The sequence below is a fragment of the Procambarus clarkii genome, chromosome 44 (assembly GCF_040958095.1).
Source record: "Procambarus clarkii isolate CNS0578487 chromosome 44, FALCON_Pclarkii_2.0, whole genome shotgun sequence".
In the NCBI taxonomy this organism is placed as follows: Eukaryota; Metazoa; Arthropoda; class Malacostraca; order Decapoda; family Cambaridae; genus Procambarus; species Procambarus clarkii.
The window spans coordinates 32978666-32988985 of NC_091193.1; the positions used below are offsets into that span (position 1 = coordinate 32978666).

The 10320-nt window shown below is 42.7% G+C and overlaps 1 long non-coding RNA gene across 1 annotated transcript; it reads left to right on the plus strand.

Moving 5' to 3' along the window:
• Positions 1–237: 237 nt before the first annotated feature.
• Positions 238–1123, plus strand: LOC123752516 (uncharacterized). Its single transcript, XR_011222010.1, has 3 exons — positions 238–411; positions 546–672; positions 1053–1123. It is a non-coding gene; the product is annotated as an uncharacterized lncRNA (long non-coding RNA).
• Positions 1124–10320: the final 9197 nt, after the last annotated feature.

Here is a 10320-nt window from a genome sequence, read left to right on the forward strand (position 1 = left end):
ACAAAACGAAGATGAGGAAAACTATGAAAGCTGAAAGCATGCTAGCTGCCCGTAGAAGGTGCGAGCTGGCTAGAATCCGTAGATTATGCACTTTGACGAGTGAAGATCGAGGCGGCCACTCAGCCGCAAGTGTTGCAGCCCGCTGCCCCCCCCCACCCCACAATCCCACTCTCTGCCACCGCACATTTTCCACCTTCTACTCTAGGTCTTGCACCTGCTACTCCAAATCTAACTGGACTGGTACTTGAACAAAAAGGACAAGGATATGCAGAGACCAACGAGACGCACAACCAAACCAAGAAAGGCCCCTGAGGGCGCCTGAGGGGGCTGACCCCCAGCTATGGCGCAGGTGCCTACTAGTGCCACTCCAGTGCCACCTTGAGGACCCATATTTCTGACCAATTATATTAGGTTAGTATGTTTTAGTGTTATATTGTGATATTACTTCATAAATATTTGTACATATAAAAACTGGTGGCAAATATATAATTTTTTATTTTATTTTATTTTTTTTTGTTAATATATTTTTTTATTTTATTTATCAGGCGATCTGCATGGAACTTGCACACCTTACTGAACCCATGCCTATCTACAAGGGTGCAAATTTTGAATGATATTGGTCAACATCAACCTCAGCTAAAGGTGGCTGAACTTTGACCTCCGTTTGTGCAGGTAAATATTTTACAATTTTATCTGATTTCACAGACTTTATTTATTATTCAATTTACATGAAACTTGCACATTATATGTAGAGTTTATGCCTCTAAAATATTATGGTGGCTTTTCTTTCTACGTAGATTTATTGATTTTATAAATATTTATAAATATCATATTGTTGCATAGAATTTTTGGGAAATTTACAAAATCTGTATTATTGCACTAAATACATCTGGGATAAAAATCCACCAGACAAATCTTTATTATATAGTAAGGTCATAGCTAAGTGTCATAGAACTGATTTCGGTTCACAATTGTGGGCTGTGAAATGATTTGAACATTGTTGCAAAATTGTCTAAAAAAATTTTTTATTTTTTTTCTCCCTCTCTATTTAGGCTGCGATGCTGAAACTTGGCCCAGTTGCAGCACCTTTCACATGTATCAGGATAATAAATTTTGAATGCCCTACAACAACTTTTAAATTTTCATATAGCAAACCCCTTAGGCATAATATACTAAGTATATACTAAATATATACTTAGTATAAAATATATACTTAGTATAAAATATATACTTAGTATAAAATATATACTAAGTATATATTTAGTATATATTGAACCCTACAAACAATGGATTATTCTTTAACGGTAGGAGTGAGAGCCCCCAAAGATACAAAGCCAGTGTTCTTAACACTTATATTTGCCGAGCGCTTACTCACTGCTCTGAATGAAACAACGTGAGTAAGGAGTTTGAAAGAATAACCCAGGTGTTGGTGAAAAACTGATATAGCAACACAGAAATAAACACTACAATAAGACAACACCTGGATCGATGGTACAATTCTGAATCAAGAACAGAATCTACAACACCTCCAATAAAATTATATTTTAAATCCACCATTTACAGTGAACATAAAAACGAAGAACGAATAATGAAAGAAATCATTTTGTAAAGGAGTAAAAAGCATTACTCCTAACCAAAACATAGACCTGATCATATACTGTAAATCAAAGAAAACTACCGACCTCCATATTAATTAAAAACAGCCCGAAGCCAACGGAGAACCCTCTACAGCAGTCAAACGTTGTATACATGTACACTTGCCCCCATGAAGGATGTAACCTTCAATGTAAGTACATAGGTATGACGTCGACCAAGCTGACGAGGCGTTTGACATGCCATCTTCAATCTGGTGCCCCTAGGAATCACATGAGACAAGCCCATGACATCACCCTAACAAGAGAAGTGTTGAATAAAAACACTTGCATAATAGACAAAACCCAAGATGTAAGATTACAATTTCTTGAAGCAATCTACATAAAAATGGAACAACCTACCATGAACACCCAAATCACGGAACTATTCACTCTACCCACCATGAGAGTAAGAACAAAACTGGAACATGAAGATGCCAACATAGAAGACACTGCTCAACATGCTACGCCCACTACACCTGATTATTCTTTGCATGTGCTTCGTCCTCTATTTTCGTCTTTTTCTTTTACGCCTTTCCTTTTCCCATCTTTATGTCTTATTCTTGACCCATTTATATAAGTCTACTTGTCTTCACCTGACCCTTCCTTTATGGTATAAATCTAACACGCCCTATATTTTCTTATCACGTGAGAAGCAACCATGTTGGTTCGAAACGTGTAAATTTTATAATAAGTGTAATACATTCTACAGTTATTTATTTATTTTTCTTCACCTCGAACGAAGATGACCTTTGGAGAACTCCTCTTCCAATTAAACCAAGATTCTAAAGCACTAGTCAGAGTGATAGAAGCCCTAAACAAGAAAATAATCAATACAGAACATGAAGTCATATTCATTGAAATATGTATAAATTAAATATTTATATTTCAAATACCACGTACCACCCGTCTTAATGTCATTTCCTCTGAGAATCTTATAGGTAGTGATCATGTCACCCCTTACTCTTCTCTCTTCCAGCGTCGTGAGGTACATTTCCCGTAGCTCAAGTCTCTTAGTTCTGGGACTAGCCTAGTAGCAAACCTCTGAACTATTTCCAACTTCAACTTAGTTCTGGGACTAGCCTAGTAGCAAACCTCTGAACTTTTTCACACTTCAACTTAGTTCTGGGACTAGCCTAGTAGCAAACCTTTGAACTTTTTCACACTTCAACTTAGTTCTGGGACTAGCCTAGTAGCAAACCTCTGAACTTTTTCCAACTTCAAAACTTGTGCTTGACAAGGTACGGGGCTGGGGCCGCATACTCTAGGACTGGTCTTACATATAAATGTTCTGAATGATTCCTTACACAGGTTCTTGAAGGCTGTTCTGAGGTTAGCCAGCCTCGCATACGCCACAGATGTTATTCTTTTGATGTGGGTTTCAGGAGACAGGTTTGGTGTGATATCAATTCCTAGATCTTTCTCTCCGTCCTTTTCATGAAGGACTTCATGTTCCATTTGTTATTCTGTATCTGGCCTCCTGTTTCCACCGCCTAGTTTCATTACCTTACATTTACTCCGGTTGAACTTTATTAGACATTTGTTGGACCATTCAGTCTGTCCAGGTCATCTTGTTACCTGGTGACTCCACCGGTGACGCCTCGCCAATCTGAAACCTCTTGCTTTCTTCTTTTGCTTAGGTACTCCCTAATCCAAAGGAGTACCTTCCCTTTCACTCCTGCCTGCGTTCAGCTTTTGCACTAAGCCTGTTGTGTGGTACTGTGTTAAAGGCTTTCTGGCAATCCAAAATTATGCCATCTGCACACCCCTCTCTTTCTTGCCTGATTTTTTATGCCTGGTCATAGAATTCAATTAATCCTGTGAGGAAGGACTTGCCCTGAACCCATGCTGATGCTGTGATACAAAGTACTTTCGCTACTGATGTTCCACTAGCATTTTTCGCAAAATCTTCTCCGTCAACTTGCATGCTGTGCAAGTTAGGGACACTGGTCTGTAGTTCAGTGCCTCCTGTCTATCCCCCTTTTTGAATATCGGGACTACATTAGCCGTCTTCCGCATTTTTGGAAGTTCACCTGTTTCCAGTGATTTGTTATACACTATGGAGAGTGGCAGGCAGAGTGCTCCTGCTACTTCCTTTAGTATCCATGGTGAGCTTCCATCCGGGCCTGTAGGTGTGTGTGTGAGGGTGTGCGTGTGTGGGTACTCACCTATTTGTACTTACCTATTTGCGCATTTGCATTTGAGACACAGCAGTGTCTCCTGTCCTATTTCCCTATCATATCTAGTTTTAAAATTATGAATAGAGTTTGCTTCCACCACCTGCTCCTGAAGTGCATTCCATTTTCCCACTACTCTCACGCTAAAAGAAAACTTCCTAACATCTCTGTGACTCATCTGGGTTTCCAGCTTCCACCCATGTCCCCTCGTTCTGTTACTATTACGTATGAACATTTCATCTATTTCCATTTGTCAATTTCAATGAGTATTTTATACGTTCCTATCATATCCCCCCCCCCTCTACCTTCTTTTTCTAGTGTCGGCAGGTTCAGTTCCTTCAGGCGCTCCTCATATCCCATCCCTCGTAACTCTGGGACAAGCCTCGTCGCAAACTTCTGAATCTTTTCCAGTTTTCGTATGTGTTTCTTCAGGTGGGGGCTCCATGATGGCGCGGCATACTCTAAAACATGTCTCACGTAGGCAGTGTAAAGCGCCCTAAAAGCCTCCTTACTTTGGTTTCTGATTGATGTTCTAACTTTTTTGAATGTTGAGTACGCTGGTGTTGTTATCCTATTTATATGTGCCTCAGAAGTTAGATTAGGTGCTATGTCCACCCCCAGGTCTCTTTCACGAATCGTCCCAGGTAGGCAGTTCCCCCTGTGTGTGTATGTGTACTAACCTAATTGTACTTACCTAATTGTGCTAGCAGAGGTTGAGCTCTGGCTCTTTGATCCCGCCTCTCAACTGTCAATCAACTAATGTACAGGTTGCTGAGCCTACTGGGCTCTATCATATCTACACTTGAAACTGTGTATGGAGTCAGCCTCCACCACATCACTGCCTAATGCATTTCATTTGTCTACTACTCTGACACTGAAAAAATTCTTTCTAACGTCTCTATGGCTCATTTGGGCACTCATTTTCCACCTGTGTCCCTTAGTGCGTGTGCCCCTTGTGGTAAATAGCCTATCTTTATTTACCCTATCAATTCCTCCAAGAATCTTGTATGTGGGGATCATGTCCCCTCTAACTCTTCTGTCTCCCAGTGAAGTGAGGTATAATTCCCAAAGTCTCTCCTCGTTCCTCATACCCCTCAGTTCGGGTACTAGTCTGGTGGCAAACGTTTTAACCTTTTTCTTTGTGTGTGTGTGTGTGTGTGTGTGTGTGTGTGTGTGTGTGTGTGTGTACTCACCTAGTTGTACTCACCTAGTTGTGTTTGCGGGGGTTGAGCTCTGGCTCTTTGGTCCCGCCTCTCAACCGTCAATCAACAGGTGTACAGGTTCCTGAGCCTGTTGGGCTCTATCATATCTACACTTGAAACTGTGTATGGAGTCAGCCTCCACCACATCACTTCCTAATGCATTCCATTTGTCCACCACTCTGACACTAAAAAAGTTCTTTCTAATATCTCTGTGGCTCATTTGGGCACTCAGTTTCCACCTGTGTCCCCTTGTACGTGTTCCCCTTGTGTTAAATAGACTGTCTTTATCTACCCTATCAATTCCCTTCAGAATCTTGAATGTGGTGATCATGTCCCCCCTAACTCTTCTGTCTTCCAGCGAAGTGAGGTTTAATTCCCGTAGTCTCTCCTCGTAGCTCATACCTCTCAGCTCGGGTACTAGTCTGGTGGCAAACCTTTGAACCTTTTCCAGTTTAGTCTTATCCTTGACTAGATATGGACTCCATGCTGGGGCTGCATACTCCAGGATTGGCCTGACATATGTGGTATACAAAGTTCTGAATGATTCTTTACACAAGTTTCTGAATGCCGTTCGTATGTTGGCCAGCCTGGCATATGCCGCTGATGTTATCCGCTTGATATGTGCTGCCGGAGACAGGAGTGTCGTGATATCAACCCCCAAGTCTTTTTCCTTCTCTGACTCCTGAAGAATTTCCTCTCCCAGATGATACCTTGTATCTGGCCTCCTGCTCCTTACACCTATCTTCATTACATTACATTTGGTAGGGTTAAACTCTAACAACCATTTGTTCGACCATTCCTTCAGCTTGTCTAGGTCTTCGTGAAGCCTCAAACAGTCCTCCTCTGTTTTAATCCTTCTCATAATTTTAGCATCGTCTGCAAACATTGAGAGAAATGAATCGATACCCTCTGGGAGATCATTTACATATATCAGAAACAAGATAGGACCGAGTACAGAGCCCTGTGGAATTCCACTGGTGACTTCACGCCAATCGGAGGTCTCACCCCTCACCGTAACTCTCTGCTTCCTATTGCTTAGATACTCCCTTATCCACTGGAGCACCTTACCAGCTACACCTGCTTGTCTCTCCAGCTCATGTACCAGCCTCTTATGCGGTACTTTGTCAAAGGCTTTCCGACAATCCAAGAAAATGCAGTCCGCCCAGCCCTCTCTTTCTTGCTTAATCTTTGTCACCTGATCGTAGAATTCTATCAAGCCTGTAAGGCAAGATTTACCCTCCCTGAACCCATGTTGGCGATTTGTCACGAAGTCCCTTCTCTCCAGATGTGTTACCAGGTTTTTTCTCACGATCTTCTCCATCACCTTGCATGGTATACAAGTCAAGGACACTGGCCTGTAGTTCAGTGCCTCTTGCCTGTCGCCCTTTTTGTATATTGGGACCACATTCTCCGTCTTCCATATTTCTGGTAGGTCTCCCGTCTCCAGTGACTTACTGTACACTATGGAGAGTGGCAAGCAAAGTGCCTCTGCACACTCTTTCAGTATCCATGGTGAGATCCCATCTGGACCAATAGCCTTTCTAACATCCAGATCCAGCAGGTGTCTCTTGACCTCCTCTCTCGTAATTTCGAACTCTTCCAAGGCCGCCTGGTTTACCTCCCTTTCTCCTAGCACAGTGACCTCACCTTGTTCTATTGTGAAGACCTCCTGGAACCTCTTGTTGAGTTCTTCACACACCTCTCTGTCATTCTCTGTATACCTGTCCTCGCCTGTTCGAAGTTTCAATACTTGTTCTTTCACTGTTGTTTTCCTTCTGATGTGACTGTGGAGTAGCTTTGGTTCGGTCTTGGCTTTGTTTGCTATATCATTTTCAAAATTTTTCTCTGCTTCTCTTCTCACCCTGACATACTCATTCCTGGTTCTCTGGTATCTCTCTCTGCTTTCTGGTGTTCTGTTATTCCGGAAGTTCCTCCACGCCCTTTTGTTCAGTTTCTACGCTTCCATACATGCCCTATTATACTATGGGTTCTTCTGTTGCTTCTCGGATTTTTCCCTTTGGGCCGGGATGAACCTGTTTACTGCCTCCTGACACTTTTGGGTAACATAGTCCATCATACCCTGTACAGAATTATCTCTGAGGTCTGTGTCCCAAGGTATTTCACTTAGGAAACTTCTCATCTGTTCATAATTTCCCTTTCGGTATGCTAGCCTTTTGATTCCTAGTTCTTTTTTTTGGGGAGATAAGTCCTAGCTCTACCAGGTACTCAAAGTTCAATACACTGTGGTCACTCATTCCCAAGGGCACTTCCATCTTAACTTCTCTTATATCCCACTCATTTAGGGTAAATATCAAATCAAGCATTGCTGGTTCATCATCTCTCATTCTTGTTGGTTCTTTGATGTGCTGGCTTAGAAAGTTTCTTGTTGCCACGTCCAGCAGCTAAGCCCTCCATGTTTCTGGTCCTCCATGCGGGTCTCTGTTCTTCCAATCTATCTTCCCATGGTTGAAGTCTTCCATAATTAGTAGTCCAGATCCATTCCTGCTAGCAACAGAAGCTGCTCTTTCTATTATGTTAATGGTGGCCATGTTGTTTCTATCATATTCCTGTCTAGGTCTTCTGTCATTTGGTGGTGGATTATATATGACTACGACTATAATTTTTTTCCTTCCATTTGTTATGGTACCTGCTATGTAGTCACTGAAACCTTCACAGCCCTGAATATCCATCTCCTCAAAATCCCAGCCTTTTCTTACCAGCAAAGCTACACCACCCCCACCTCTTGTGTGTGTGTGTGTGTGTGTGTGTGTGTGTGTGTGTGTGTGTGTGTGTGTGTGTGTGTGTGTGTGAGTGAGTGTATACTCACCTAGTTTTACTCACCTAGTTGTGTTTGCGGGGGTTGAGCTCTGGCTCTTTGGTCCCGCCTCTCAACCGTCAATCAACAGGTGAACAGATTCCTGAGCCTATTGGGCTCTATCATATCTACACTTGAAACTGTGTATGGAGTCAGCCTCCACCACATCACTTCCTAATGCATTCCATTTGTTAACCACTCTGACACTAAAAAAGTTCTTTCTAATATCTTGTGTGTGTACTCACCTAGTACTCACCTAGTTGTGTCTGCAGGAACGAGCATTGACTCTTGGATCCCGCCTTTCGAGCATCGGTTGTTTACAGCAATGACTCCTGTCCCATTTCCCTATCATACCTGGTTTTAAAATTATGAATAGTATTTGCTTCCACAACCTGTTCCTGAAGTGCATTCCATTTTCCCACTACTCTCACGCTAAAAGAAAACTTCCTAACATCTCTGTGACTCATCTGAGTTTCAAGCTTCCATCCATGTCCCCTCGTTCTGTTACTATTCCGTGTGAACATTTCGTCTATGTCCACTCTGTCAATCCCTCTGAGTATCTTATACGTTCCTATCATGTCCCCCCTCTCCCTTCTTCTTTCTAGTGTCGTAAGGCACAGTTCCCTCAGGCGCTCCTCATACCCCATCCCTCGTAGCTCTGGGACGAGTCTCGTTGCAAACCTCTGAACCTTTTCCAGTTTCATTATATGCTTCTTCAGATGGGGACTCCATGATGAGGCGGCATACTCTAAGACTGGCCTCACGTAGGCAGTGTAAAGCGCCCTAAATGCCTCCTTACTTAGGTTTCTGAATGATGTTCTAACTTTTGCCAGTGTAGAGTACGCTGCTGTCGTTATCCTATTTGTATGTGCCTCAGGAGATAGATTAGATGTTAAGTCCACCCCCAGGTCTCTTTAACGCGTCGTTACAGGTAGGCTGTTCCCCTTCATTGTGTACTGTCCCATTGGTCTCCTATATTCTAGTCCCATTTCCATAACTTTACATTTGCTCGTGTTGAATTCCAGTAGCCATTTCTCTGACCATCTCTGCAACCTGTTCAGGTCCTCTTGGAGGATCCTGCAATCCTCATCTGTCACAACTCTTCTCATTAACTTTGCGTCATCCGCAAACATCGACTTGTAGGACTCTACGCCTGTAAACATGTCGTTAACATATACAAGAAATAGAATTGGTCCCAGCACCGATCCTTGTGGTACTCCACTTGTTACTGTTCGCCAGTCCGACTTCTCGCCCCTTACCGTAACTCTTTGGCTCCTTCCTGTTAGGTAGTTCCTTATCCATGCTAGGACCTTTCCCCCCACCCCCGCTTGCCTCTCGAGCTTGAACAGCAGTCTCATGTGCTGTACTGTATCAAAGGCTTTTTGGCAGTCCAGAAATATCCAGTCTGCCCAACCATCTCTGTCCTGTCTTATCCTCGTTATTTTATCATAGAATTCCAGAAGGTTTGTTAGGCACGATTTCCCTGTCCAGAACCCATGTTGATGTTTGTTCACAAACCTAATGCACTCCAGGTGTGCAACCAGTCGTAGCCTAATTATTCTTTCCAGTATTTTACAGGGGATGCTTGTCAGTGATACAGGTCTATAGTTAAGTGCCTCCTCCCTATCACCTTTCTTGAAGATCGGCACGACATTTGCCTTCTTCCAGCAACTGGGCAATTCTCCTGACATAAGTGACTCATTAAAGATCATTGCCAGAGGCACGCTGAGGGCCTGTGCTGCTTCTTTTAGTATCCACGGTGATACTTTATTCTGGTCCAACTGCTTTAGTTGCATCTAGAGTTGTCAACTGCTTCATTACCTCCTCTGCTGTCACCTCTATATCTGATAGTCTTTCATCTAGGGTAACCTCTTCCAACAATGGGAGCTGCTCAGGCTCGGTAGTGAACACTCCATGGAAACTGGCATTCAGTGACTCGCAGATTTCCTTGTCACTTTCAGTATATGCCCCCTCTGTCTTCCTTAGTCTTGTCACTTGGTCATTCACCGACATTTTTCTTCTTATATGACTGTGTAGTAACTTAGGTTGTTTTTTCGCTTTGATTGCAATATCGTTCTCATAGTCCCTTTCCGATGTTCGTCTTATGTTAATGTAATCGTTCCTAGCTCTGTTGTATCTGATCCTGTTTTCCTCTGTTCTTTGTCTTCTGTACTTCCTCCACTCCCGCCTGCTGGCCATTTTTGCTTCCTGACACTGTCTATTAAACCATGGGTTATTATATTCCTTCTTATTTCTTCCCGTTACCGTTGGTATAAATCTCTCTTCGGCCTCCTGGCATTTCTGTATGACTAGATCCATCATATCTTGGACTGTTTTTCCTCTAATTTCTTCCTCCCACTGCACTTCACCCAGATAGTCCCTTATCCTCATATAGTCCCCTTTCCTGTAGTCAGCTCTCCTTTCCTAGATCTCTTGTACCATGGTCATAAGTTTGAATTCCATCATGTAGTCAAAGACTAGGACACAATGGTCAC